At 46.3% G+C, this 24595-nt stretch overlaps 1 long non-coding RNA gene across 3 annotated transcripts in view; it reads right to left on the reverse strand.

Moving 5' to 3' along the window:
- Positions 1–787: 787 nt before the first annotated feature.
- Positions 788–24595, reverse strand: part of LOC310706058 — a 346770-nt gene continuing 322962 nt past the window's right edge. For 2 of the 3 annotated variants that reach the window (XR_014525608.1, XR_014525609.1), the window contains exon 6: positions 18779–18923. This is a non-coding gene — a long non-coding RNA (uncharacterized lncRNA). Of the gene's footprint in view, positions 4419–5004; positions 5081–18778; positions 18924–24595 lie in introns of those variants that run through there. The other variant, XR_014525607.1, reaches the window with a different exon arrangement.

Here is a 24595-nt window from a genome sequence, read left to right on the forward strand (position 1 = left end):
ATCTCTTTTCTTACCTGGGCATGCTAACTCATGGAAGAGAGAGAGAGAGAGTTCATAGCTGTCAACTTTTCCCTTTTCTTGCGAGGAATCCTATTTGGAATAAGGGAATTTCCCTCAAAAATTCGGGGTGTCCTGGTTTTTACTTTTTGAAATATGGCAAGCCTACCTTACACCAAGTCACAGCATTGTCATGCCTGATTAGTTTTTACTGTATGTCCTCAAACTAAATCCAGAGGAATTCAGAAATCTTACAGACTAGGAACATAAAATGCACTGGATAATACCAGTCTAGGGAATGGAATGAATATTTCAGAGACTTCCTCATGTTTTGTTTTGTTTTCAGTTGTGGCATGATGTTTGGAGGTGGAATACAACATTAAGTAGGTAGATTGCCAGCAAGGGAATTATTTGCATTCACTCTACATTCTTTTTTCATCATTACTATTTGAAAACTATAGGGTATATCTGGGCACTTCAGACAGAATGGAAAAGCTGAGCGGGCTCTATTCCTTTATGTATCTTATACATGCTTATAGTGTTTGGGTGGGGTGGTAAAGCAGAGCACTTAACCTGCCTTATTCACTGAATTTTTCAAAGGGTCCTGTATTTCAGTGGCTCCTGTTCTTAAAACAATCTGTCATTTTTTAAAATGGAGGCCGTCATTGTCTGTCATATCATAAATTAAAAATACATTTTTTCAAAAAAAAAAACAAAACCTGAGGGGAGCACAACTTGGCATAGGTGGGTGCAGTGCACCCATTTCCCCCACCCTGGCTATCCTGGGAAGTGGTCTTTTTAAACATACACCTGAACTTTTTGTGTAGAGGGATTTGTGGAAAATAACTTATGGGAAGTACCTGAGCTCAGATTAACCCACCACAAGAAAGATGCATCCTGGTTGCTAGAGTAAACAGCACTGAAAGGGAGGGGACCCTCCCCTTCAGGGGTTTCTGTTGCCTGGTATCCAAACAATTCATAGCTCTGACTTCACTCATTAGCTAAAAGCACTAAAATGCAGGAGGAAACAGGCAAGTTCATCTCACAGAAATCACTTCGAAGGTTACTTGCACATTTTGCTTCATAACTTTCTAGGTGGGCTAGATACGTGATTTTGTTTTGCTTTGCTTTGTTTCTTTGTTTTAAAAAGGAAGCTCAAAGTCTATGGCCCCTAATGTCTGTGGGCCCAGTACATCAGTACTCATTGTAGCTTCCTCTCACGGCTCTGAGTTCTGAGGTACCATGTCTACCAGACTGTACCCTTGTCCTTATTCAAGCTGGGTATGCTTCTGCCTGTTTGCAATCGCAATCACAGATGAGAATCCTTACATGCATAGCTTGAGAAGGATGTCAAATATCCATCCATTCCCCTTTGTGAATTTGGATATTGTGGGGTGGTTAAAGAGCCCTAAGAGGTAACTACTCCACATTAAATTATCTCATGTAAATGTCCTGATACAGTAGCCAAAAGGGGAGGAAATGAGGGGTCAACCACCAGCAGCATTGCAAGGTTGAAGGTGAAATGGGGAGCATCTGTCTTCACATTCTGTTTGAGGGTGTTCCCCTCCCTGAAATGGCAATGTGTCTTCAGCATATTGATTCTGTGACCCTCTTTAACTATCTGAACTCTCTATTGGAAAGAACCAAATTTAATCTCAATCTGTTTCTAGGATATGTATTATTTTGTGTTCCCCTGAGAACAGGAAAGACAAACGGTGTGATAATTGCAGATCATGCAGAGGAAGAATCTGCAGAGAAGTAAAAAGAAAAGAAAACGAAAAGGAGTGTTGCACAGTGGTTTGCCTTTCAGGGATACCCGAGATAATGAATGGCAGAAGAACTCCTCACATGTAATTGAAAAACTGCAAAAATAACAATGTAGAATTCATTCCTGCTATTTATTTTTAAAATGAAGCATTTAGACCAGCACAGATCACATCAGACCTCTTAGGCAGGAGCAATCTTTGTCTTCTTCTTTTTGGTCTGGAGGTGTGAAATGTAACTAATATGAAAGCAGAATTAAGTGGCCGCTCATTTGGAAGGCATAATTTGAATCAGAACCTACTAAGGATCAGGCGCAAAACCTATTTTAACAGAGAACACATGTGAAGCAATTGTAGGATGTCTGCATTAACAACACAACTGTGTTTTTCCACAAGTGGGCACTGTTAATGACATAATTATTTTCATCTAGAATTTTCTGCCTTTCGTTTCCTCATGATCTTACTGTTTACATTTCCCACCATAATATGTTCCTTTAACTCAGGCTAACATACATCTGGTGAACTGCACTGTAGTCCACAAAAGCGTATGTCATAATAAATTTGTCAGTCTTTATTGTGCCAAAAGACACCCAATGTGAAGTACAGTTAATGCTTCTGAGCATGTCTAAAGTGCAGTTGTCTCACCACCGAGTAATCGCTGCCACTCCCAACCATCTGGGAGTAGAAAGTACTACTTCTTGGTTCAGATCAGAATCCAGGTTTGAAGATGCCCTGGGCAAAATGACTTCTTATAGGTCCCCTCTTATGTTGATGACCATCCCCCAAGACATGCCTGATAGTGGCATCACTACTCCAAGAGTGACTGGGATCTGCCATTTTAATTAACCACAAAGCTCTGTAGCACCCAGTGTTGTGTCAAACCAAGGCACTGTGGGTAAGGGCATGGTCTGAACATACACAATGCAAACACAAAGTATCATGTGTTTTTAATAGTCTGTTGGAAGCTGCCCCAGAGTGGCTGGGACAACCCAGTCCGATGGCTGGGGTACAAGTAATAAATTATTACAATTATTATTATAAACAGCTTGGTGGAGCTGCCATAGTCATGCCTGGATGGCAGACTATGGATGGGGACTCCATGTAAGGTGCTTTGCATTCTATGATGGGGGGGAAAGGTGGGAAATAAGAAGAAAGACACATTGAGTTCCTCAGAAAAGCAGCTTGGGTATTGAAAATAGGTGGGGTATAAGTATTTAATATAAAATGCTAAAAAGTAAAACGTAAAAATGGTAGCAAATTAAAATGGAGACTCACTGATCCAGCTGCCCAATGTGGAGGGCCTAGGAAAGGTGTCAACACTAGGTGCCAATAGTTGTCTTAAAATGGTAAACGGAAAGAATCATCCATAAAACTTTACTATGTTCTTGTGTTTGCCATGGGTTCCTGCAACCTTAGCAAGACAATGGCGAAGCTCCCTTCAATAACGTCAACATCATGACTCTCAATCATGTCTGTCTTTAGGGAAGGGCTGCTGCTTGGCGTTAAGAGTGGGTGCTTTGCATGCAGAAGGTCTGAGGTTTAATCCTCAGCATCTTCAGGAAGGACTTGGAATGACCCTTGCTGCCAGTCAGTAGATAATACTGAGCTAAAATGGGCATATGGTGTGAGTTTAAGGCAGCTTCTGATGTCAATAAAAATAATGAGAATTCACAGGTCCCTTTGTGGCAAAGCACGGATTTTCCACATGTATTTTAGGTACCAAGTCAGCACAGATCCTATGGACAGAACCGTACTGTTTGCCCAAAAGGCCAGCAAAAGGATTCCCAAGCCTTTTAGGTTGAAATCCTATGCATGCTTTCTTAACCAAGGAGTACACCACACTGAAATTAATGGGATTTGCTATCTTAGACTCTAGCCTCTAACATATGCTACTACACCGAATCAGTATTTCTGCGACAGCCGGAGTGTGCTTCTCAAATACTACTGAGAAATAAAAAAAGATTAGCGTAGTAAAACAATTTTCATTCTAATCCAATGTAAATAAAATAATGTTTCTCAAAATGATAGGTCCTCGAGGGACATGATATAAACTGGTAAAGGAAAAATGAGTATTGGTTTAATTGGCTTTTTAATGATCTGCTGTTTCTTCTTTTTGATATCAAAATCCGAATGGAAAGGTTCATCTAACTATACATTTAAGGCTTTTAAAGGCTCCATTACAAGACTTATTATGCTAAAAGAAACATACCTGGCATGCTGCAGGTTTCTAAATGTATCACTGATGCATGTAATGATTCACTTAAACCATCATGGTCAGAATTCTTTTGCATTATTTCCATGTAAATTGGATGCTTTCACAATTACTATAATATGTGTGAAATTCCACTTATTATTTCTTTTAACATGAAACTTTTATCACTTAACTTAAACTCACTGGACAGAATATTTGAACCATTTGCAATCATTAGAGCATTTTTGTTTGGTCAAAACCCTTCTGGGATTATATTTTTGTGGTGGGGGGGAGGGATAGAGATAGGGAGAAGTAGAATGAATTACATTTTATGTAATGGAATGGCAATTTTAAATATATGAAAGGGCATCTGGAGTACTAGTCATTATACACAGATCCCGTGTTATACTTTTTATCTATTGTGGACTTGTTCCATCTTTCTCTCTCTCTCGTCTTCAAGAGCTTTACTTTGAGCATGTAACACAATAAAAAAAGATGAAATTTAGTCAGTAGGTAATCTAGCAGGCTAGCCTCTCATGCTTTCAGTTTCTAGAAGACATCGAAGCTTTCCCACAAGCCAACCCTATGCTCTGTTGTAAGGACATAGATTCCAAATGTAGAGTCTCAGGGAGCTGGTCCAAATGGACCTCTCATCTTGTCACCTCATTACTGGGAGACAACAATGATGATTTCCCCATGCTTTGCCACAAGGTCCCAGGCCAGGTCACAGCAATTTAAAATACAACATGAAAGACAGTTTAAAACAAATTACACAGCTTAGTCTTGTGCCCTGGGCTGACATAGCAGCAACCTCTGGTACCCCTGCCCTGGTATTCTAGGGTAGTGGTTATCAAACTTTCTACCCTTTGAAGGCTACAGGGAACTCAGTTCATATGGACCTTACGAGCTGAGAAATCCCACAGAAATTCTAAATGTTGAGATGGATATTTGGGCATCTTTCATATGTGGGTCTCTAGCTTGGGCCTCACTATTGGCTCCCATGCATACTGACTGGGCATGACAGAAAGGTGCCCTCATCCACCCCCAACCTACCTGTCTTCTATCCAATCCAGGGGGTGGCACTGGTTGTCAGCTTGTCCTCCTTGCTCTCAATGTTGCGTTTGTTGACCTTAGCAGGGAGGAAAATGGGACAAAAGTAGAATTAGTTGGCTCGGCCTGCTATTGGCTCTGGCTCCACCTACTCTTTGGGCTCCCTGCCTTCCACCTTACCAGCCTCAACGAGTGATGCACATCAGCACGCATCCGCATTTTACAGCAACAGAATGGCAAGGGAGGGGCACACTGAGAGCCAGTGTGCTGTAGTGGTTAAGAGTGGTAGACTCGTAATCTGGTGAACCGGGTTCGCGTTCCCGCTCCTCCACATGCAGCTGCTGGGTGACCTTGGGCCAGTCACACTTCTCTGAAGTCTCTCAGCCTCACTCACCTCACAGAGTGTTTGTTGTGGGGGAGGAAGGGGAAGGAGAATGTTAGCCACTTTGAGACTCCTTCAGGTAGTGATACAGCGGGATATCAAATCCAAACTCTTCTTTATCAGGTAATCTCATGCAGAGCAGGTGCAGGGGATAGTGATTGGCAGTGAGCACCAAAGCTCTGAATTTGACTTGTGCTCATATGATGCAGCTTAAAATGTGATGCATTGGCCGTCTCCTGAAGTGTCTTACCATAACCAGCCTGCTTGCCTGTCTATCTATGATCAAGAATATAATAGCACTTATTAAGATTAAATTTAAGATAATGAGAGTTCTAATTACTTACATTTTTTATGGTTGATATTTTCCCTCAACAAATACTACCGGTAATGAATGGCATCAATTAATTATCTAATGTTAGTATAAAATATCGTAGGAGCTTAATTCTGATCTCGTTCCAAGTGAAACTTCCAGATATTTGAAAACCTTGAGAGGCAGTCCTGAGAAACGCTACATGCCACTACTTGCAGAGGGTTCTATTCAACAGGAATTTTTCAGGATTGATAGTTGTTCATATAGCAGTATGAGCACATTTACATTTATTTAGAATTTGAATATCATGAACCAGAATTTTTGAAAGTGCAGTACCTGTCCCTGCATTTCTTTGCTACTGATTCTAATGAGCATATCTTTTGGAATTCAAGCTATCTGTCACAGCATGGCCAGTGCACAGAAAGGATGAAGACAAATGTAACAAGTATTAGAACAGTGTGACCACCCTGTAAAAAATATTCTGTTCAAACATAAATTTTCTCTTAAGACATGAACTTGTGGGTGGTGAACAGATCTGCAGATCTGCACTAAAAGCTAGTTGTGCAAGAGAATGATTAGCACAAGTCTTATGATGACATCTCCATCTCTGTGACAATTTTGCAGTTTGGTTTTTTTTAAAAACAAACAAAACTCTAAACAGCAAGGTGATGTAAATGGATGCATATGTATAAACATTAATGTACAGTGGTACCTCGGGTTACATACTGTCAGGGCTGCCGCCCAGTCCCAGCTCACATAGGACCAAGTCAGCCAGCGTTCAGTTTCAAAGAGTCTTTATTGGATTACAGGTTCCATTTCCAAACTGCAACGTGCAGCCCTACTTCTTCTAGGTCAGAACGACGAAGACCTGTCTGAGTCTCCGCCTCTAGCGCACCAGCTTAATACCTTAGCCTTGCTCCACCTCCTGCGCCTTTCCTTCCGTCTCTGGGTCCTCCTGCCCCCCTGGGTCTCTCCCTTCCTACTCTCTTCTGACGCGGACCCCCCTGACCCTTCCACCTCCTTGCGGCGGGCTTTGGGACCCGGTTCACTCTCTGGGCTGCTGACTGCGCCAGCTTCCGTTACATTTGAACTTGGCGCGCGCGCCCAACTCTCCACTTTCCTCTTGATCGTTTCCTCGCTCCCCGAGGTGGGCGTGACTACTCCTGACTCATGCCCTCCCTCCTTCTGAAAGTCTCCGGAGCCCGATATCTGGTCCCCTTTCTCCCCGCTGCTCCCGGCTGGGAACGTGGGTCCCGATCTCCAACTGCTGCTTTCTGATCCCTCTCTGGACCCTTCTTCCTGGGGTGTCCCCCTGCTCTCCCCCCTTGCTCTGGCTGCTGGCGCTCCCTTCTGGGAATCCTCGGACTCGCTAGACAGGCTCGGTGATCTCGGGTCGTCATCCCCACTCATCCTTCCTTCGTATTCCTCCCCCTCGCTCTCTGTCTCCTCCCTTCTCTGCGTCTCTGCTCCTGAACCCCTGACATCCATCCCCCCCTCGAAGCCCCCCCTTCCCCCCTCCCCGCTTTCAAGGGTGGTTGGTGGGTGCTCCGTCATCACGGGAGGGAATGTCGGATACAGTTCGCTCCCCGTTGCTGGCCGCCAACTGAAGACCTCCGAGTCTTCCTCCCCGCGTTCGTCAACGGTGGTCTCCTCCGCCTCCATTTCGGTGCCGCCGTGCTCGAAACCAAGGTCCTCCCCGCAAACGTCCATGTCCGTCTCTGCGTCTGTCGCTGGACCTGGTGTCTCCTGCCACTTCCGGCGCCACTGCTCCTCTGGCCGATCGTCCCACCAATACGAATTGTCGGACGCCGAACCCTCCGGTGACCCCTCTGGGGAACGTGTGCGCGGTGCGGGTTCCCCTTCCGAGTCGAAGCCATGGAACGTGCTGGAAGAAAGCGTGGGCGTGAACAACCAGTCGTCGAAGAAGCCCGCTGGCATAGGTCTGTGTGGGAAAAGGGCATGAAACTCATCCTTGAGCAGGGGTTCCTCCAAGGCGTAGTCCGGCACCCAGCTATTAGTACTGGCCCGGGTGCCCTCCCTTGCTAGTAGATATTCTACTCCGTCTTCCCCCCATCTGGAGTCCAAAATCTCCGTGACTTCGTTGATGGGGTCCTGCTGTGGCAATCTTCCCACCTCCGTCCGCTCCGGAGACTGACTCGGTGCCGTTCCTGGTTCCTGGAACCTGTGCGGTGCCCTGTAGGGAGTGAGCACCGACCTGTGGAACACCGGATGCATCCTGGAACCCTCTGGTAGCACCAGCCGGAAAGCCACCGGGTTGATCTGCGCTTCGACTCGGTATGGACCGAGTTGCTTGTGCCCTAGCTTCCTCTTGGCTAACGATCGGGTCGGCACCGCGTGGGCTGCCAACCAGACCCAGTCTCCCACTCGGATCTCCTCGCCAACTCGCCTGTGCTTGTCAGCTTGGACCTTGTATGCGTGCTTCGCCAGCTCCAGCTGCCGTCTGAGTTGATCGTGGACCTCTTGCAACTCAGATGCGAAAGCGTCCGCCGTCTGTGGTTCCCCTTCCCCCACTCTGTCCAGTCCCGGGAAGGTTCTGGGATTCCTCCCATTGTTGGCGAAGAACGGCGTCACCCCTGTGGATACGTGTTTCGTGTTGTTGTAGGCGAATTCGGCGAGCGGCAGGTAATCCACCCACGTCGCAGGCTGTTGATTGGCATAGCATCTCAGGTACTGCTGCATGATGGCATTGACCCTCTCCGCTTGCCCGTTGGTCTGCGGGTGCCTTGCCGATGTCAGGTTGATCTTGACGTTCAGGAAGCCCATCAGCTTTTGCCAGAAATTCGAGATGAACTGGCGTCCGCGGTCGGACAGTATAGACCGCGGCAGCCCGTGCACTTTGAACACGTGATCTATGAACAATTTGGCTGTTTGTTCTGCCGTGGCCACCTTCGCACACGGTATGAAATGTGCCATCTTGGTGAACAAGTCCACCACCACTAGTACAGCTGTCTTGCCTCTCGAGCTGGGTAGATCCGTGACAAAGTCCAGGGCCACTCTCTCCCATGGTTCAAACGGCGTTTGCAGCGGTTCCAGCAGTCCCGCCGGTGGTTTGTGCACCGGCTTGGCCCTCTGGCAGGTGTCGCACCTCGCGACGTAGTCCGCGACTTCCCCCCTCAGTCTGGGCCACCAAAAGTCTCTTGCGACCAATTCCACCGTTTTTTCTGTGCCAAAGTGCCCGGCCGTGGGTGCGTCGTGCAGCTGCTGCAGTACCCGGGCGCGAAGTTCGTCTCCCGGCACGTAGACGGCCCCTTTACGTAAGAGCAAGCCGTCTCGTATCTGGAACTCGTCGCCCTTCGCCGTGCCCTTGTGCACCTCTGCCATCTTCGCCTGCGCGAATGAGTCGTCCGTCAACGCCCGTCGCACCGCATCCAGGTCTACTGTGGCTGAAGCGCACGCCCACGCTGTTGGCGCGAAGATGTGCATGGCCGCCGCTGGCGTCGCCTCTTCGAGGTACTGCGGTTTTCGGGACAGGGCATCCGCCATGATGTTGGTGTCGCCCGGGACGTACTCAATTCGGAAATTGAAGTCAGCAAAGAACTCCGCCCAACGGATCTGCCTCTGGTTCAGGAACCGAGCCGTGCGCCAGTGCTCCAGATTCTTGTGGTCCGTGCAGACCTGCACCGTGTGCTTGGCGCCGATCAGGAAGTGCCTCCACGCCTTGAAAGCTGCATGAATGGCAAGCAGCTCCCTATCCCAGATGGTGTAGTTCTGCTCCGACTTGCTGAGCTTTCTGGAGTAGAACGCCCCCGGCCTCCAGACCCCCTGCGGGTCCTTCTGCAGCAGTACCGCTCCCACTGCTCTATCGGACGCGTCTGTCTCCACCCTCAGCGGTCTGCTGGGGTCGATATGCAGCAGTTGCTCTTCCGACGCGAAGAGACGCTTGAGTGTCTGAAAGGACCGCTCCGCCTGCTCCGTCCAGATGAATTTCTTTTTCTTGGAGCTTAGCGTGTCCGTAATAGCTGCCGTCTGCATCGCGAACCCCTTGATAAACTTGCGATAGAAATTGGCGAATCCGACAAACCTCTGGACCTCTTTCCGGTTGCGCGGGCTCTTCCAATCCAACACCGCACGAACCTTGGCGCTGTCCATGGCTAGCCCCTTGTCCGACAGCTTGTAACCCAAGAAATCCACCTCCGTCGTGTCGAACTGGCACTTCTCCAGTTTGGCGTACAGTCTATGCTGCTGCAGCCTCTTCAGCACCTCCCGAACGTCCTGGTCGTGTGCTTGCTGCGAGTCAGAGAATATCAGGATGTCATCCAGAAAGCAGACGCACTTCTTGTAGAGGAGTCCCGCCAACACGTGATGCATAAAAGCTTGAAAACAGTGAGAACCGTTTTGCAAACCAAACGGCATCACTCTGTATTCGTAGGTGCCCAGAGGCGTGAACATGGCTGTCTTCCACTCATCGCCCTCCCTCATGCGGATGAGATTGTACGCTCCTCGCAGGTCCAACTTGGTGAACACGCGTCCCTTGCGCACCGTCGCCAGCAGGTCGTCAATCCTGGGCATAGGGAAATCGGAGGGCTTGGTCATTCTGTTTAAGAGGCGGTAATCCACGACCAATCTTTTTTGGGGCGTGTCCTTTTTCTTCACGAAGAAAACAGGACTGCCCCCTACTGCGCTGGACTCCCGGATGAAACCGCGCTGCAAATTGTGATCGATGAACTGTTTGAGTTCCTGTAGTTCGTCCTCAGACATGGAATATAGCTTCCCCTTCGGCAGCGTCGCCCCTGGCAGGAGGTCAATCTTGCAGTCATATTGCCTGTGCGGTGGTAGCTTGTCTGCCTCTTTCTCGCAGAAGACCTCCAGAAAGTCCGCGTATTTGTGGGGAACTGCTTGCAACGTTCCCAACTGCAGTTGTGAGTCCTCCTCCTCCCCCTCCTGCCTGGGCAGGATGCAGTGTTCTGCGCAGTAAGAGGAGCCGAAGATCAGCTGTCTCTGGTACCAAGCCAGCGTTGGACTGTGCCTGTCCAGCCAACTCATGCCCAACACAATGGGCGTGTCCGACAGTCGGGTGACATTAAAACTGATGACTTCCCTGTGGTTACCAAGTTGCATCACCATTGGTGGCGTCTGCTTCACCACCTGCCCCCCTAGCAACTCTCTGCCATCCACTGTGACGACTTGCAGGGGCAGAGTGGCAGGCAGCAGCTTTATAGCGTGCTGCTCCACAAAATCCTGTGCTATAAAGTCTGCGTTGCTTCCAGAATCCACAGAAAGCGGCACTTCGATGGTGACTCCATTGGGTAGCTGGAGAGACGCTGTGAGTTGCACTACTGGTTTGGGTGGGAGGGGGTCCGTGGGTTGCAATATCGCTGGGGACTGCTTCACTGATGCGTCTGGCTGGGCCCCAGTGCCTCTGTCTCCAGCCAGACATCGTCGTTTCCCTGCTGGGCTTCGCTGCATTGTGTGGCCACTTTCACCGTTGCGGAGGCTGCAGTGTGCTTGGAGCTCCTCTGGGGACACTCTTTCGCCAAGTGTTGAGGGCTCTCGCATATGTAACACTTCCTGGTCCCTCTAGGAGGTTTAGTCTTGACTGCTGTCGGTGCAGAGGCTCTGCTAGCTGACTGAGCCCTGGCGCCTCTCACTTCCATAGGTTCCACTCCCCCTCCTGGCGGAGGTGTGGATTGCGCACGCGCTGCTTCCCTTGGAACGAAAGAGAAACTTCTCGCTGCTTCGCGCCCTCCACGTCCTTCATCTCTGCACCATGGACGTTCTTCCAGCCTCACCCCCACAGTCAGCGCCCTTTGGACCACCTCCTGCGTGCTTCGGGGCCTCTCCCCCCTCGCAATTTCATCCTTCACAGCAGAGCTGAGACCCTCCCAGAACAGGTCCCTGACTGGGGGCGAGTCCCGGTCCCATTCCAATGCACTGACCAGCGCAAAAAAGCGGGCGTGGTACTGCCGGACGCTCGCCCTCCCTTGTTTCAGTCCATGAATCTCCCGTCGGGCAAGATCCACATCAATGGTAGACAAAAAACATGCATCCATCGCTTTGATAAAGGCATCTGCACTCTGAAGCGCCGGATCTTTATCCCTCCACAAATTGCGCAGCCACGCTTTCGCATCCCCATGCAAATGGGACAGTATAAACCCCACTTTCTCTTCCTCATCTCTAAAGTCTTTTGCCAGCAGTTGCAGTGCGCACATCACATCTGCTCGAAAGTTGGGGTACTGTTGTAAATTCCCATCGAAGTGAGCCACCAGCCCTCCTGCTCTCCGTGCCAACCCAACCCCCTCCGGTCTGGGTCCTGGCTGCCCATGCTTAACCCATGCTTCAAACCTGGCGTGGAGATCTCGGTAGGCGGCTGCCGCATCCTCCTCCCTTTTCTTGGATGCCAGTACCTCCGCATTCAATTGGGTAACTGCCTGTTGCAGCGCTGAAACTTTCTCTGCTTCCGTCATCTTTGCCAACCGTCGTGAGCTTGCTCCCACACACCGATCCCCTCCTCCAGCTGCTTCTGTCTCCGCTGCGAGGTATCAGGTGTCAGAAGCTTGAGAGACGGGTCTTACTGTCAGGGCTGCCGCCCAGTCCCAGCTCACATAGGACCAAGTCAGCCAGCGTTCAGTTTCAAAGAGTCTTTATTGGATTACAGGTTCCATTTCCAAACTGCAACGTGCAGCCCTACTTCTTCTAGGTCAGAACGACGAAGACCCGTCTGAGTCTCCGCCTCTAGCGCACCAGCTTAATACCTTAGCCTTGCTCCACCTCCTGCGCCTTTCCTTCCGTCTCTGGGTCCTCCTGCCCCCCTGGGTCTCTCCCTTCCTACTCTCTTCTGACGCGGACCCCCCTGACCCTTCCGCCTCCTTGCGGCGGGCTTTGGGACCCGGTTCACTCTCTGGGCTGCTGACTGTGCCAGCTTCCGTTACATTTGAACTTGGCGCGCGCGCCCAACTCTCCACTTTCCTCTTGATCGTTTCCTCGCTCCCCGAGGTGGGCGTGACTACTCCTGACTCATGCCCTCCCTCCTTCTGAAAGTCTCCGGAGCCCGATATCTGGTCCCCTTTCTCCCCGCTGCTCCCGGCTGGGAACGTGGGTCCCGATCTCCAACTGCTGCTTTCTGATCCCTCTCTGGACCCTTCTTCCTGGGGTGTCCCCCTGCTCTCCCCCCTTGCTCTGGCTGCTGGCGCTCCCTTCTGGGAATCCTCGGACTCGCTAGACAGGCTCGGTGATCTCGGGTCGTCATCCCCACTCATCCTTCCTTCGTATTCCTCCCCCTCGCTCTCTGTCTCCTCCCTTCTCTGCGTCTCTGCTCCTGAACCCCTGACACATACGCTTCAGGTTACATACGCTTCAGGTTACAGACTCCGCTAACCCAGAAATAGTACCTTGGGTTAAGTACTTTGCTTCAGGATGAGAACAGCAATCATGCAGCAGGAGGCCCCATTAGCTAAAGTGGTGCTTCAGGTTGAGAACAGTTTCAGGTTAAGAACAGACCTCCAGAACGAATTAAGTACTTAACCTGAGGTACCACTGTACTTTTTCTAAAACAACAGAAAAGGATACACCATCCACATGAAGCATGGCGGGGGGTGGGGTGGCAAACAACAATGGCTGTGCCAGTTTTTGATAGGATGATCATTTCATTATCTATGCCAGGAGAAAACTGAGCTCACCTCACAGCAGACATTATCTGAGCTCTATTACGCATGTCTTCACCCTAAAATTACCCAACCTCCTCATATCAGCTGTTTCATCATCTGAGGACCTCTGGTGCCCAGCAAACCAAAAGCAGACATTTTACTCAGACTTATGATAGTTCAGTTTAGCCCATGACAAGTCCTGGCATTATAGAGGTTGGGTGGCCATCTGCCATGGATGCTTTAGCTGAGATTTCTGCATCGCCTCAAGTAGCACACTAGTAGAGAGCATGATGCGACTGTTCACCTGATTTCCACTTGGTTGCATTGCTTCTGCTGCTTACCGGGTGGTAGAGGATATATTGCAAGATAGCAGGGAGATTCGTGACCTACAAAAGTACCAGCAGACTGCCAGACTAGCATACATACACAGCCACCTCACTGCACCCCTCTGTCTACCAGCATGCGGCAGCAATGTGACCAACAGGAGGTCAGGTGGCCAGTACGGTTCCAAGCACAATTCAAAGTATTGGTGTTGACCTTTAAAGCCCTAAACAGCCTTGGCTCAATATACCTGAAGGAGTGTCTCCACCTCCATTGTTCAACCGGGACACTGAGGTCCACCTCCAAGAGCCTTGTGGCAGTGAGAAGTGAGGTTACAGGGAACCAGGCAGAAGGCCTTCTTGGTAGTGGCGCCTGCCCTGTGGAACGCGCTCCCATCAGATGTCAAGGAAATAAATAACTATCTGACTTTTAGAAGACATCTGAAGGCAGCCCTGTATCGGGAAGTTTTTAATGTTTGATGTTTTATTGTGTTTTTAATATTCTGTTAGGAGCCGCCCAGAGTGGCTGGGGCTTTGCTTGTTGCTTAGTCGTTTAGTCGTGTCCGACTCTTCGTGACCCCATGGACCAGAGCACGCCAGGCACTCCTGTCTTCCACTGCCTCCCGCAGTTTGTTGGCTGGGGAAACCCAGCCAAATGGGTGGGGTACAAACAAACAAACAAACAAACAAACAAACAAACAAACAAACAAACAAACTGTTGTTGTTGTTATTGTCCCACCATGCCATTCACCACTGAAGCATCACATTTGTGATTAAAGTGGAACAAGCTATAGATTATTTAGTGAGACCCCGCAACCACTGTAGGATGCCTTTTTTCATGCATCATGTCTCGGGTTGTCACCATCTTTTATACATGAAGAACTGCCTTGAAAGTTTTTAAAGGTTTCAGCTGACCTACAGCAAGCAAAAATATGTTGTGCATTCTATGGCCTGATACAAACTGGAAATTGTAAGGTTGCCACAATATATTACTGTACTGTACAGTGTGCAACCACGTTGGGGTTGCCATAATGTAGGAATTGCATGGTTGCTTCATGAGACAGCGCTCTCTCCACAAACATATTTTAATGGTTATGTGCTGTAGATTTAAAGTTTAGAATGCTGAAATAAAACTTAGGCTGATACCTGATGAATGGAGGCTCATAACTAAAGGTGGCTGGGTGTTGTCTTTCTGCCTGAGAGGTCCAGTTTGGGTGAGAAGAAAGGGGGAGCACAAGGAGACTTGATTTATTTATTTTTAAATGCTCTGTGCAGCCACGTCTAATCTTGCCCCTTTCTAAAATTTACTGTATTTTTTGCTCTATAAGACTCACTTTTTCCCTCCTAAAAAGTAAGGGGAAATGTGTGTGTGTCTTATGGCGCGAATGCAGGCTGCGCAGCTAACACAGAAGCCAGAACAGCAAGAGGGATCGCTGCTTTCGCTGCGCAGTGATCCCTCTTGCTGTTCTGGCTTCTGGGATTCAGATTTTTTTTTTCTTGTTTTCCTCTTCCAAAAACTAGGTGCGTCTTGTGGTCTGGTGTGTCTTATAGAGCGAAAAATGCGGTAATTATTGGTATGTGGTGTTCTTTTTTTAATCTACCAAAGAATAAAATCAAATCGTGATTAAGGGGTTATCTCAGGGCGGAGGAGGACGTGTATGCTGTGTCCCATTGGTGTAGTGCTGGTGGCATTTGCCCTACATCTGATAGGAAATGCTCGGGGGGGGGGGCATGCACAAAAGAATGGTTTGAGGAGGCTTAGGTAGTCCCTATTTTCATCTGAAGCATGTTGGATAATGGGCCCTTGACGGATCCATTATCTTCCATTAACTTGCATATGGGGGGAAATGGCTGGTGTGGGAAGTAGCCCACTCTCACCCTGAACCCTTGGGGTAACAGAATTAACTTACATGGGGGGAAAGAAAGAAATGGCTGGTGGTGGTGGTGGGGAATCTCACCCATCCCCAGCAAGGACTCTTTTACTTCCACCAGCACCAAGGGACACCAGCCACCAGTCAGCTTAAGGATGGAGACACCCTATGGGAAAGTTGGGGTTGTAATCTAAGAACCACATGGACACTAGCCTTCCCTTCTGAAGCTGGTGTCATTGTTCCCATGCAGTTCTCCTCCGCTTATACTATTCCCATGGCTTCTTCTTTCTTATGTTATTAGAGTGATATGAGATGGATCCACAAGGGAGCAGCAACCACATCACTACTGCTGCACAAGAATCCTGCCAAGAGTCTCTCTCGGTTGAACATGAGCTGGCTGTGTGCGGTAGATTTAAGCTTGAGAAGGCAGAAAGAAAACTGGGAAAAGTGTTGAGTAATGCTGCGCAGGATAAACTTCAGGCAAGTTCAACACTTTAATAAGAACTGAATGAGGAGCCCTTGCAAAGGAGCACTTGCAATGCGTGCCAGTAATTTAAATGAGAGCGTTGCAGGGTTTATATAAGCAATGCACTTTAAAATAATCGTAAAAAGTGTATTGTGTAAAATCTAGCGCAAAACTACGGGAAGAATAATCATTTGAGTAGTGTGGGTAACATAAACTATTGTTAATGTACAGTAGCTGAAAAAGCATAGAGAATGCCACATACTGTATAGTGGTCCTCAGTGGTGTAAGGCATTCTCACAATAAATTGTTCAATAGAAGTGAGTGTATGCTAATTTTACAGACTGTATAGGACTCACAATAGAGTGAGAATTTTTCTGCACAAAATATAAGAACAAAACCAGGAAGGTGACCTCACTCAATTGGAATAGTAGAATGAATTACATTATGATTTTAAAACTGATAATAGACTCCTAGCTAAACTGGTAAAAAATTTCCTTGCATGTATTTATTTCTAACCCCCCCCCCACTCCACACCGCCCAAGTGTAATTTCAAAGCCCTCCTATAGTTAACATTATAATATAGTTAGTTGCTACAAATAATCTGCAGTGATTATAGGAAAACTGTCAGTGTCTGTTCAAGGTCTGAAAAGGCTGCAGCAAATAGCTTTTCTCTTTGCCATGGAGACTGGGGTCTGTTTTTACGGTTACTCTGGTAACGAAAGCCTTTCTGGTGTTAGGCCTTTTCAGTTACTTCAGCTATTAAACCCTCCGGTTGAGACAAAAGCAAGGCGGTGTACAGACACTTCCCTCTAAAGCAAATCTCAGGGCTGAGGAAAAACTTGCAATGAAATGAAATGCAGCTTCTAATCAGATTGTTGTGTTTCATTCAAGGACTATTTGTGACTATGCCTGTTTAGGAAAGCTATTGCCTGTTGGGTAGTTAATAATGTTGCAAAGGGACATGGCCTCTCTCCTGAGGGGAATTCTTCAGTGATAAGGAAGCCAGTTTTTAATTTTTTGTTGCTGGACTAACAAGCAAACCTGAGTTGATGCAGTGACCTTATTTCCTACCTCCCAGCTCCCTCCCTGCCTAGCACAATACATTTGCTTTGTGTTGTGGTCAGTGCTTTTTTCTAAAAAAAATGTTTAGGGGTACTCCCATTTTCCTACTCATATTGAAATACTGCCCCTCAATGAGGCCAAACTTAGATTCACAAAATGTTTAGGGGTATGTGTACCCCTTCGTTACCCCAGAAAAAAGCACTGGTTGTGGTCCCAGCCATTCTAAGTCCAGAATGTAGAATTTTCAAAATTCAGCAGAAAAGATGGAGCACACTTAATGATTAACCCTTCAAGTGATTGCCATTGCACTACTGGTGAAAACTATGTGACCCAATTTGGTACAGATGATTCTAACAGATGGGGGGAAAGGTAACATGAAAACAGGAAGCACAGAGTCATAAAACGTTTCATGCAGCTAAGATGGTAGTGGATGTGACTCTCGTTTGGAATCAGTAGGTGTAGGCAGACTCTTGAATTATCTTGTTCTTCAAAATAGTAATGCTTTTCACCTTAGGTAGAGGTTTGTTGTTGCCAGCTCTTACTTTCCTTACATTTTTTTTCTTCTTCTGTTGGTGTGTACTATTCTAAGAAAGTGGAGGGTGGGGGGAGAGAACGGAATTTTCACAGGAAGAAACAGAAGACTAAATAGACCGCAAATAATATGCTTCACAACCGAACAATCCATTCTCACTTTAACATGGTCAAACTAAGTAACACTAAACACTGTAATACCCATGGTGATAAACCACTTTGAGCTGCAAAGTATTCAATTATTTTTCATTTGAACTATTAAATGTGTCACACAGAAATTCCCCAATGCTGTTTTCACCTACATATATTACCATATTTTTGGGGGGTGGAGGAGGGGGGGAACACCACACACACCTTTGTCCTATCAGAAGGCAATTCATAGAAAGAAACACTCAGGTCGGAATATAGCAACTAAATTAATACCAGGTGACATTTGTTAACAGTGAGGAAAAACACAGGCACAGCATTTACAAATCTAAAGAATCTCTCCCCCCCCCCCCGCATATTGGAGAGAGTAATATATTCTTAGATGACCTCATTTCAATCATATGTTGCACATAGCCATATAAGATGCTTATTTATACATAGCAAAGCAGCAAAAAATGTTTTTGTTTTTTGTTTTGGTTTCCCAATGGTGCTTGTTTCTAAGAACGCCCTCAGCCTCCTGAACGATTTTGGGATTTATAGAGATTAAAATGTGTGCTTTAAGTTTAAATGCCAGCAAGAACCCAAATAACTAAATAGTAAGTGTGGTGTGAGGCTTGAGGTGCAAGGAGGGCCTCCCCCCCCCCCCGCCTTCAACCCATGTTTGTATGGTACACAAGTTGTCCCGAATCAGTTGCTTGGTGAATATTGTGAGATGCAGCTCTGGCCAGCTGTGGGCTGGTTCTTATGAAAGGCATCTGAACAGCTGACTGTGTTCCAGAAAGTGAGGAATGAACTCTAAGGTGGCCAGCCACTAAGGCTGCAATCTTATGCCCATTTACACAGGGCTATGGTCCGCTGAAAGGGACGCGGGTGGCGCTGTGGGTTAAACCACAGAGCCTAGGACTTGCTGATCAGAAGGTCGGCGGTTTGAATCCCTGCAACGGGGTGAGCTCCCGTTGCTTGGTCCCTTCTCCTGCCAACCTAGCAGTTCGAAAGCACATCAAAGTACAAGCGTTTCCGTGCGCTGCTCTGGTTCGCCAGAAGCGGCTTAGTCATGCTGGCCACATGACCCGGAAGCTGTACGCTGGCTCCCTCGGCCAATAAAGCGAGATGAGCGCCGCAACCCCAGAGTCGGTCACGACTGGACCTAATGGTCAGGGGTCCCTTTACCTTTACCGTCTGCTGAACACAGTGTGGTCTCTTTCTGAGCAGCAATGAATAGGATTGTGCTGTAAGAGAGAAAAATAGGTTTTAGTGAGGTCTAGTTTTCTCAAGGACTTTATCTAGCCTTATATGAACATGTGTTCCAGACTCTGATCCCACTGAATCACTGACTTGCTCTGTGGACCTATTTTGTTCCCCAACAGTTCCTGGATACATGAACCTAAGGAAATTGTATGTTGGGGGGAACATGCATAGATGGCAATGTTTACTTCCCACAGTCTAGCTTTACATGAAACTTCACTAATGGTGGGCAGTGTTATCTCTCAAGGAAAAATCACACCCACAAAGAAGCAGACTGGGTGAGAGGAGAGGATGAGCAAGGGGTGGTCACAGCATCCCAGCCCTGGTAATACTCAGCTGTTGTGCTTCAGTGCATTACACTCTTATATATATAAAAGAAAAAGTGTACATTAAAAAAATATAGCTGCCAATTTAAATAAGTGCCAGAAGCAAGGCTAGAACGCTGAATCACTGCAGCTCTCTCTGTATTTCAGTATATTAATCTACAGTGCCTTTGTAGTGTTTGCACTTAAGTTTTCTTTAGTTCCTGTGCTGCACCTGCCCATCCCCTTCAACATTCACCTGGAGAAGAATGTTCCTTCTATTAGCATGCCTCTCTTTCCTTCCTGGTGAGGGCTGCTATAGAAGAAGAAGAAGAAGAGTTTGGATTTGATATCCCACTTTATCACTACCCAAAGGAGTCTCAAAGCGGCTAACATTCTCCTTTCCCTTCCTCCCCCACAACAAACACTCTGTGAGGTGAGTGGGGCTGAGAGACTTCAGAGAAGTGTGACTAGCCCAAGGTCACCCAGCAGCTGCATGTGGAAGAGCGGAGATGCAAACCCGGTTCCCCAGATTACAAAATCTACTGCTCTTAACCACACTTGCTCTCTATACTTTGGAGAACTGGAATTCAGCTTGTTTGGAGGGTCCTCTTCCCTTGGAGTCTCCTCAACAGCTGCCTGGAGATTCTGATCTGGAGATTCTGATAGGGGAGCCAGGCATTGGGAAACCATCCCCCCCCAGGTCCCTCCCAGGACCAACAAGACTGTAATAGCTCTTGCCCAGTCAAAAATATCCCCCTCTTCAACAAGGTGCTTGAGATGGTGGTGGTCATTCAATTACAGGCATGCTTGGAGAAAATGAAACATTTCGGCCCATTCCGATATGGTTTCACCACTGAAATAGCCTTGGTTGTCTTAATGGAAGTTCTGTACTGGGATATAGAAAGGGTGAATGCATCCCTGTTAGTTCTCCTTGATCTCTCTGTGGCTATTGATTCCATCAATCATGGTGTTGTCCTGGACCAACACTGCAGGTTGGGAGTCGGAGACATTGTTTTTTTGTAGGGGTGGTTTCAGCGAGTAGCTGTGGGGATGCTTGTTTGGCCTCATGACAGTGCTATTGTTGCATGAAGTTATGAGAACTGTGGCTCACCAGAAGGCTTTCTTCACAAGAGCACCCAAGCTATGGAGCATTCCCTCCATGAACTTTTACTGACACCAATCTGGGTTATTTTTCAGTTCTAGCTGAAGATTCTTCTCTTCTGCCAAGCTTTCTGAGTTTGCCATTAATATGCCTAAGAGATACTTGTTTGTGCTCCAAGTTATAGGCTATTCTGACTAATATATTTAATAGGAAGAGGATCATTTTATTTTTAAAAGTATTCTATTTTGCTTCCATTGTATACTGTGTTTTTAATTGTTTTGACCCACCCTACTATCACATGCAACGAGGGGCAGGATATAAATTTAATCAATTAATTAATAGTTTAAAATAATCTAAAATTAATAGTGGGGGGACAGAAAAGGAGACATGAGATGACGATGGGAAAATGTGGATCAAGGGTCAAAAGTTTAAGGCTTTCACAGAAGGATCAGAAGGAAAAGGAAGAGGTGGTACCAAATATTCTGCTCACTTCATCTTTATATAACTAAGTGAATCGGCTCCTGCAAATACAATGTGGAAATATTTATCTAAGAGATCAAATGTACGTATGGTTTGACAGTGGTGAGCCATTTAATTACACAAACTCTTAGAGGCAAGTATTCATGCTAAGCTGTAGATACACTATCACTTATTAATGCTACCGTTCCTTAAGTTAGTCAAACATGTGTGAGCTAATGTGTTACGTGGAAGTTGCCAGTCTGGTAGACAAGAGGGAGCGATGTCTAAAGTTTTGTCTTGCGTGCAGTAAAAAAAAGAAAAACAAGTGTTTGGGGTTTTTCGTTTTGTTTTTTTTGCAAACTATGGATATAAGTTCACATGTACTTAACCCATAGCTTCTCAAACAGTTCATTGCAAAGGATATTCAGATTATTGTGGGGCATTTTCACTGCTTGTGTGATACACACAAGCACCAGCTGCCAGCTTGGTTGTGTCTACTGAACTGTCAGATGATTTTGGTCTTATTTAGGCACCGTGGCCAGCTTTGGGGCGGGGGGGGGACGTGTCTACAAATACAGTCAGCAGGCTGCCAGCAGTGACTTTAAATGCTTTCTGACAAACTGATTGCCTGCTCTGGATGACCAGTGGTGTAGTGGTACATCTTGAAGTACAACTTGAAAGCCTCATTGCCACCTCATTCACTTGTCAGAGCAAGGAAAACCTGCCATTTACCTTGGCAGTCCGGCAAATGACTATATCACTCATTGGGGGACAGGGGGGTCCTCACCACTGTAATCCCTTAGGCTCCCTTTTCCACTGCTTAGTGCAGGCATCCCCCAAACTCGACCCTCCAGATGTTTTGGGACTACAGTTCCCATCATCCCTGACCACTGGTCCTGTTAGCTAGGGATGATGGGAGTTGTAGTCCCAAAACATCTGGAGGGTCGAGTTTGGGGATGCCTGGCTTAGTGTGACCTGAGAGTTCTAATTGCCCATCCTCTTAGTGCAGATTCTTACCACTGTTTCAGTTATGTACCGTATTTTTTGCACCATAACACTCACTTTTTCCTCCTAAAAAGTAAGGGAAAATGTCTGTGTGTGTTATGGAGGGAATGCCTACGGGTGGCATGCCTACGGATTTTCCTCCTCTAAAAACTACGTGTGTGTTATGGTCGGGTGCATGTTATAGAGCGAAAAATACGGGATTTATTTTGCATGGATGGTGTTATGTGCAGGTTCAGGGGTGTTTTTGTATAGTGACAGTGTTGTTGTTGTTGTTTCTGCTGCCCCCCCTACATACAATGGATAAGGATAGCGAAGAAATTAGTGGGTTTTTTCTATTTTAATGAGCAATTATCTAATTTGTGAACCATATGCGAACCAAACAATTTTTTTTATGCAATTTAGCCAACCAAAGTGTACAAGAATCTATACAGGACATTAGGGCGAAGGGCAGTTAATAAGCGCATTGGTGATGATGGTGATTATGATGATGATACAGGAAAGTGTGCATAAAAATGCATATATTAGTGAAAATAACAGAGAATAGTGTATTGTATTAAGGGGAAATGGTTGCGAAAATGTGTGCATTACTCAAAACTGCTTACATAAATGTGTTTATTACAAGAAATTCGTATTCAAATGCTGGCGAATCTTCATGAGGATTTTTGAAAGAAAAAAATCGCAAATCGCTGCAGAAATCTAAAGAAGGTGATAAACCCGGAAAAGCCGGAATTGACACGATTCCGCTCCCCAGTATCTAGTCAACCTTGCTGCATATACAGGGTTAGATTAAATTACCGAGACCCTGAAATTCTTCTTGTAAATGTGATTCACACTCTTCACTAATATTTAACTGGAATCCTCTCCAGTGCAGCTTGCTTAGAACCTCTTGTTCTCAATGTTTACAGAAGACCAGGACCAACTTCTAGCAGCGTTCATGTTTTTGGAAGAGAGCATCATGCATTCTTCAGGTTTCCTTTATGCTTATCATTTTTATAAGCCAGTTCTAAGTATATTCCTGGAAGTGCATCCCACTGGTATCAGTGGGTCATTTGTCCATATAAATGTTCTTGGGGTGTAGACACAGTCTAATTCTGCTCACATTTACTCAGAAGTAAGTAAAAAAAAGTAGTAGTAACTCTCAGGGGACTTCTAAGTATGAGCCACCTCCATGTGAGCTGCTGCAAGGAGGAAGATTACCAAGGTTCTAAGTTTTGCCAAAAAGTTGAGATTACGCTCCGTATATAATAACACCATCTACATATTTCTTGGTAGCCCTATTCTCACTTCCTCTGCACCAACAAGGGTAGCCAGTATTCCAGATGTTGTACTACAGTTCCCATCATTCATGACCGTTGGCTTTTACAGGTTGGGGCTGATGGGAGTTGTAGTCCAAAAACATATGGAGGGCACCACATTGGCTCTCTTTGCTGCTAGTTAACATGACCCACTCTCTACCACCAGCCTTACTTTTTGTCACTGTCATAGCCTGCCTTCTCCCATTCATCTTTGGTTTTCTAGGCTTCTGAGATTTTACTACAGGTCCAAAGACAGTCCCACAAAATAACACAGATCTATCTTGCCTTTGCTCAGAACATTTATCCACAAACTCACCTCTTAAGCACGATCTCCCTTTATCTTTTGTTGCAACTAGCTGAACGGCTAGGATAAATCCTACTCAGAGAACATTTCTTTCTAGGTACCATTGATTGATCGGATAAGAGGAATTAGCTGATTACTAAATGTTAACTGAATAGTAAAAAAACCATACTGTATGAAATAATGTGTGCCTATTCAGAAAAAATATGCCTGGTCTGCGGAGGTGTTTACTTATTGTGTTTTAAACACTGTTCACTATATTTTCTTGTATTTATAAATTCTGCAAATGATATCCTAAAATATACAGGCGTGAATGGAAAGCAACAGACCCACTGGATTAATCTGTATATTTTAATGCAAAGGGCATTTTATGCCAAACAGACAATAAACACAGGCTATTATTTTTCTTTCTCTGAATTCCTTTATTTGAATACAGCAGCATCTGTAACAACAGTGTGTTTGTATTATATCAAGTCTTACTGTACGTTTATTAATATGTCTTGAGCTATAGAAAACAGAAGAGACTTTCCCCTCTTCACACTGAAAACATTGTATTTGTTATTAATATCAAGTTATATATGCTATCATTTTTTAGAGAGGAAATGCAGAGGTCATTTTAGACTATAAATAATTTGGATTAACTGGGTGGAATTGGTTTGCTTTGTTTTTCGGATTCATAACACGAAATTATTGAGGAAGGCTAGGAAAGGAAGTGGGAAAGTATAATATAGCCTTAGCAGTGTGTTACTTGCACTTTACACCTTAGGCCCTTTATGCAAAATCTCATGAAGCAAATTGTTTGCTTTATTGTCATCGTCCCATCCATTAACATGCATTCTTCCTTTATTTTGTTGCTGTATCTTTCCTTGAAAAGTTCCTGAAAATACAGGGCAGCTGAACTGCGGCACAAACTTCTACCAGTTTGCCACGCCCTTCACTAAGGAATCTTCGGAAATATAGCTTAGTGAGGATGCTGAGAAACCCCTGTTAGAGATTGGGGACAATTGCCATGTTTCCCAGCAGCCCCCTGTGCCCCATCTCATATTGTTCAAGTTACAAGAAAGGAGATTCGACTAAACATCAGGAAGACAGCAGGAGCTGTTTGACAGTGGAACAAACGGAATCCCTTGGGGTTTGTGGGATCTCCTTCCTTGGCGGTTTTTAAGCAGAGGTTGAGACGCCATCCGCC

Source organism: Podarcis liolepis (genome assembly GCF_965112155.1).
Source record: "Podarcis liolepis genome assembly, chromosome: 4".
Taxonomy (NCBI): Eukaryota; Metazoa; Chordata; class Lepidosauria; order Squamata; family Lacertidae; genus Podarcis; species Podarcis liolepis.